Raw genomic sequence first — 6,678 nt, forward strand, 5'->3', positions numbered from 1 at the left:
CCCCCCTCCGCCGTTGGGTCTACTAGCAGGAAGAGCTTGCCTTGCTGAGCTGTTGGCTTCTGGATTCTCAAGATTTAGAGAGAGAGAAAATGCAGTTTCCTTCTTAGGTAGTGCTAAGTCTCTTGTTGGGATCGTTGCACCAGACCCTCAGAGTGTGACAGCAAGCTTGAGGCTAAATTTGTTTCATTTGGGAGGGAGGAAAGAAAATAATAGTGACCTTGAGGACAGTCTGGTCATCCAGGTGTATTTGGAAACATACCTTTTTGATTGCATTGGGAGAAACTTTGCTCCAGACTGTCGTTTGAGAGATTGTAATGGGGGAAAGGTTTCCAAGGTTCTTAATGTGGGGTTTATGCCTTTTATTTTATGCATTTAAAAGTCTTCTGAGAAGGCCTCACCAGAGGGCCCATGGGGTCCATAACTCAAAAGCTTAAATACTAGTATAGTATTTGCCTGAAGATAACATTAATAAAAAGATGATTCTGTGTGGCAAGTAGAAAAGCAAAATGGATTTAAAAGAAAAGTTAAGGATCTTTAGCTGTCTTGTGTTTGCTTTATGTGCTCAGTGGAGCCTTCTCAAGTGTTCTTGGGAGAATACGTTGAAATATAGGATATTCCAAAAGTCCATGTAGTGTTCACTTTGGATAGGCCGAACACCGCATGGAGACTTTGGGGACACCCTGTACTGTTACAGTAGCTTGCATCTTTGCCCAGCTAATGTACCCTTTGTATCATTTGATAAATCCGGAATGTTAAAAATCTCAAGTGACTTAAACGCAGCAAGCATTTAATACGTGTTTGTTGAATAGAAGTCCCCAACTTAAAACACTTCAGAGAATGGGCCTGAAATAAAGGGTTCAGCTGTTGCTTGTAAGAGGGAACCTTGGAATTTCCTCCCTGACCCCTTTCTTTCCATGATAATTAGAACATGATGGAAGGATGGAAAAGGTGCTGCCTCAGGTCTACCTTTTTCACTCAGCGATAGGTCTGCCTGTGTTGTGTGTGAAGGGGGCATCTTGTGATAGAAATTTCTTTTGTTATGCTCCCTTTGAAGGGGAAGGGCAGTGTTATTGCTAAGGTTGTAAATGCGAATCAATCATATAAGATTCCATGTTATTAGATAGAGTAAAATCTCAGTAATTGAGAATAATCGAGGGCAAGGCTGAAATGAATTACTGAAGAGAATACTGGAAATATTTAAAAAGAGCTGGCGTATGTACTGTTGCAAGCAGGAGTAGAATTTCTTCTCAGTGGTGTCTGATAATCTCTGCCCCTTTGTACCTGGGAAGGTTTCTGTTGCTTGCATTTTTAGTAGGCTGATGGGCTATGAAATAGACACCTGTGAGTCAGGAGGTGAAGTTAACTTCAGCCTGTATTGAAGAATGCTTATTAAAATAAGCTAAGGCGCTGCTGCTACTCAGGAAGAATCATTCCCTAGATGCTCCGGTGGGTTGCTTTGGATGGCTGGGCTGTGCAGTCACCGCTCGAGGCAAAGGGCTGCCATTGATACTGGTCAGGGTGGAGGACAAGTGCCAAAGAATTGTAATTTCAAAGCTCAAAGGGACCTTAGAGGCAGAGGTGGTGTACTGCACAGAGCCCTGAACCTGAAGTCAGGAAGGCCTGAGTTCAAATGTGACTTCAGACTCTTAGTAGCTGTGTGACTTTGGGTAAAATACTTCATCCCTGCTTCAGTTTCCTCAGGTGTAAATTGGGGATAATAACAACACCTTCTTCCCAGGACTGTTGTGAGGATCAAATGAGATATTTGTAAAGCTCTTACCACACTTCCTGGCACATAGTAGGTAATTAATAAGTGCTTGTTACCCCCTTCTTTCACCTAGTCCCAGCATTTCACTTGATGTAATCACTTGTTTATATGGGGTCACACATCACTGAACCACACAGCTAGGTGGCTTAGTGGATAGAGCACTGGACCTGGTGTCAGAAAGACCCGAGTTCAAATGTGATGTCACTTACTAGCGGTGTGACCCTGGGCTAGTCACTTAACCTCTGTTTGCCTTAATCTACCAGAGAAGAAGATGGAAACCACTCCAGTATCATTGTCAAGAAAACCTCATGGATATTATGGTCCATGATATCATGAAAAGTTGGACATGACTGATGCAACTAAAAGACTGCACATCACTGAAAAATCTATCACATATTTCAACAAATAGAGCATCAGAATAATTGGCATTAATAATAGAAGTAGTTTGCATTTTTATAGCACCTACTATGTGCTAGGCACTTGAGTGTTTTACAAATATTATCTCATTTGATCCTCACAACAACCCCAGGAGTTAGGTACTATTATTACAATGCCCATTTTTACAGTTAGGGAAACTGAGGCAAATAGCTTAACTAGGAAAGAAAATCTGCCCTAACACATGTAAGCCAATAAAATATTGTAAAAAGGACCCTTCAGAAAAGAAATATTTGGAATTAGTAGTGTGTTTTATGCTTGCCCGAGGACCTGTGATTTCATTGGTGCGGTCTTGAAGAATTTCTGTGGTTGAAAAAAAACCCTTCCCTGTTGCTCTACCCTCGGATGGTCCTCTCCAAATCTACCTCACTTGGTCCTTGGACAACAGACATGTAGCTAATTACTCTGAATGAAAGATAGGCCTTTCCTGTGTCAAGGCTAACCCCTCTATCTTTCCCCTTGATCCTATCTTCTCTAATGGATTGCTTTCATAATCGATCTCTGTCTCGCTGATCTTTCCTTATCTATCAACACATTCCCTGCTGCTTAGAAATGTACCCAAGTATAGTCTATCCTTTAAAAGAACAATGATTAAAAGGCCCTCAGGAGGCCCTACTATCTCCTTGGTCCATCATCCTATATCTTTCTTTTCTTTTACAACCAAAATTCTAGAAAAAGTTGTTTTCATGTGTTTACTCATGGGTGAATCTTTGCTTGACCTCTCACCTCTTAACCCTTCAGAAATCTGGCTTTTGACTTCATCATGTCATGGGTTTCTCCAAAGTCAACAGAGATCTCTTAATGACCAAATCATCATATTCTCTGTGTTTGCTGCATTTGAATTTGGTGACTGCCTTGTCCTCAGAGGTACCCTCTCTTTCCTCTCTGGGTTTTCATGACATGACTGTCTCTTTTATCTCTTAACCCTAAATAAATGTGTTAGCTATGGGTATTATTATTCAGCATTTCCAGGTGGGCATCCCTTAGGCATCTCAAACTTAACAAGTCTAAAACATGACTCCTTCACGTCACTCCTTACCCTAATCACGCTCCACTTCCAAACATCCTTCTGGTCACGTGGGCTCATCACCTTGGACTCCTGACTCCTCACCCTCCCTTGCCCCACAGAACCAAACGTTTGGCAAATTTTGTCCATTCTATCAATATAATGCCTCTCCCATCTGTCCCCTTCTCTATATCCATATGAGCATGCTCGTTCAGGCCCTCATCTTGTGCCTTGGCTACTGTAATAGGCTCTGAATTAGTCTTCTTCTCTCACCTTCCTGATCCATCTTCCCAGAGTGACGTTCCTCACCCAAAGTTCTGACCTTGTCACTCCCCTGTTCAATAAACTCCAGTGGCTCCCCATTTCCTCTATGATTAAATTTAATTATCTCCATTGGGCATTGAAGCCCCTATTCCACTTGACACTGATCCATATGGCTCCCCTTTGCACTTAACATGTCCAGAACAGACCTTGTTATCTTCTCCCCCAAACCTACCCGTCTTTCCCACTATTCTATCGCTGTCAAAGGTACCACTATCTTTCCAGTGTTTCATGTGTGTAATTTCAACATGATTGATGCTTCAGTTTCACTCAATACACATACAGATATATATGGAGATATTGATATATGTGGAGATATATGTGTGTATATATATAGTTCTTTACAGAGATGGGTAGATATAGATCTATATGGAGATGGATAGATATAGATCTATATGGAGGGAGATATATATGTAGATATATATGGGAATGTATATATTCATAGAGAAAGATATGGAGATGGAGATATCGATATATGTAGATATATATATAGAGAGAGAGATACAGATATATATGGAAATTTAGTTAGATGGAGGGAGGTAGATAGATGGAGGGAGGTAGATAGATGGAGATAGATCTACATGGAGATAGATATATAGATACACAGAGATGTGTTTATGGAGAAAGGTATGTGTACACACATATGTGTATATGGACATACACACACACACACACACACACACACACATAGATATAGTAAGAGTTGTCAAATCTTGCCATTTCTAACACCAGATCCATCAAAGCCTATCTCTTCTCTCCATTCACAATGGCCATCCTCTTGGTTCAGGCCCATATTACCTCTTAACCGAAATTATGGCAATGCTTCCTAATCGGTCTCATTGCCTCAAGTGTCTTCCCACTTCAGTAAATCCCTCCCATCACTTCCTGAAGTACAAATCTGACTGTGGTTCCCTCTACTCAGTAATCAACAGTGGTTCCCTATTGTCCTCCAAATGAAATAGAAACACCTTTGCTTAGCTTGGAAAGCACTGTACAACTTGGCTCTGACCCAGCATTCTAGCCACACTGATCTTCTTACACACTCTGATCCGGTCAAACTGGCCTGGCCTCACAGCCCTTCACCTCTGGTATGTTTGCTGTTGAACTGACTCTGAAGTACTCCCTCATCACCTCCACCTTGTAGAAGCCTTTTCTTCCTTCAGAACATAGCTCGAGCGCTGCCTTCTACCTGAGGCCTTTCTTGATTCTCCAACTGCTAGAGTCCTCCCTCTCAAACTACGTTTAATTTAACTACTTTATACTTACTAATTTTAGACTTCTTCTGTATTTACTTTTATTTCTCCCCCTCCCCCAATTAGATTGGAAGTTACTTATGAATAGGAGTTTCATTCATTGTATTTTTTTTATCTCTAACATAGAACGTGGCACATAGTAGGTGCCTCATAAATGCTTATTTATTTTAGTCCAGTCAAGCTGATGCTCTCAGTCTTCCTCACACACAATACTCCATCTCCCACCTCCATATCTTTGCATAGGCTATCCCCATACCTGGAATCTTCTTTCTCCTGAACAGAAATGCTGCCTACTCTTGGATGCTTTCCTATTCTTCTCCAGGCACTAATGTCTCCCTTCCAAATTATCTTGGATTTATGGGCCCCAGGGATTGCTTAATTTGAGTCTGTATCCCAAGCACATGACTCATAGTAAGAGCTTAATGAACACCGATTGACGGATTGCATCATCAGCCCATGCTTATAGCATGATAGGACCTGACAGAAGTCACACTCCAAGTCACCTCCACGCTTCAATGAGGCATTGGAATCCTTGCATATAATAGGCACTTAAATGTTGGAACTGAATTGAAATAATGAAAACCACAAACCTGATTCTAAGAGAATGTGTTAATTCTTTCACCCAACAATGTAGTTTCTGTCATCTTGCTCAGATGATTTTGTTTCTAGATAGTGAAAGGACCGGCTCTAGCCAGCCCTTTTCAAAATAACCTCAAGACTCAATTAACAAGGGATGGCTGGATGTTTTGATCACTGTCTTCAAGTGCAGTGGTTTATTATTACTAGTTATGATAGAATTGTACTATTAAGTATGTGGGGGAATCTTGGGGTTTCCTCAAACCCAAGACTACAAGACTTTGCCAGAGTACACAGAACTTGGCTAAAATGTGAAAGTTAGCATGATGCATGGAAAGATGCCCTAGACTGGAAGTCAGGAGCTCTTGGGCAAGTAATTTGAACTCTCTGGGCCTCAGTTTCTCCATTTGTAAAAAAGCATTTGGGGTCGAGTAGTCTAGTGAAAATAGCCCTGGATCTGGGAACAGAAGATCTGGCTTCAATCTCATCTCTGCTACTTAGTGCATATGAGATCTTGGGCTAGATAACCTCCCTGTACCTCTGTTTATCTGTAAAATGAAGGGGTTGACCTAGGTTATCTTGAACGTACCTTACTCTTGAACCTATGATCCCCAAAGTCCATTCAGGCCCTGAAATTCCATAACCATTGCTCAAGGATCAAAGGAAAGGAATTATTCAGCAAAAATTAACATCCCCCACTTTTCATTGGAAACTCTGGGGTTTGTTAGGAATTTATAAAAAAATAACATCCAGTAATCACTGCTGCCTCCCTGAGAAATGGGTGTTCTTTTCAAATATTGGCAATTTATTCCTCATCTTTTTTGAATCTTGCCATTGGACTTTGACTTTGCAATGGAAAGTCTTCACAAAGGAAAGTCATCTTGAAAGTATAGAAGATTAAAACCAGACCCAGTACTGCTGTTCGTTTCTTAGAATTTTTGCCTGATGACAGCACTGTGATCATGTGGCATTTTTCCATTTTCTTATGGTTTTTGAAGGCTGGAACTTTTACTTGTATGTTTTATTTGTTTTTCATGATATGTCATAGGATTATTTGTCAATTCTCAACAAGCTAAGTTATGGGAGGATAGAAGAGATAAAGGATTCCAATTGTTTTAAAGTTTAGAAAGACATACTCAGTTGCTGGACCCTTTTTCCTTGCACTTCCAAAAGCTCACTCTGCATTGAAACTTCTGTGGAGGGAGCAAGGTGGGGAGTTAGAAGGAAAGGTGAGGATATGGGTTACTTATTCAGGGTTTTACATAGGCTGGGAGAAAGTCGGTCCAACTGGTAATATTACTACTCTTCTGGAAATTAAT

Source organism: Trichosurus vulpecula, chromosome 5 (assembly GCF_011100635.1).
Source record: "Trichosurus vulpecula isolate mTriVul1 chromosome 5, mTriVul1.pri, whole genome shotgun sequence".
NCBI classification, from domain to species: domain Eukaryota; kingdom Metazoa; phylum Chordata; class Mammalia; order Diprotodontia; family Phalangeridae; genus Trichosurus; species Trichosurus vulpecula.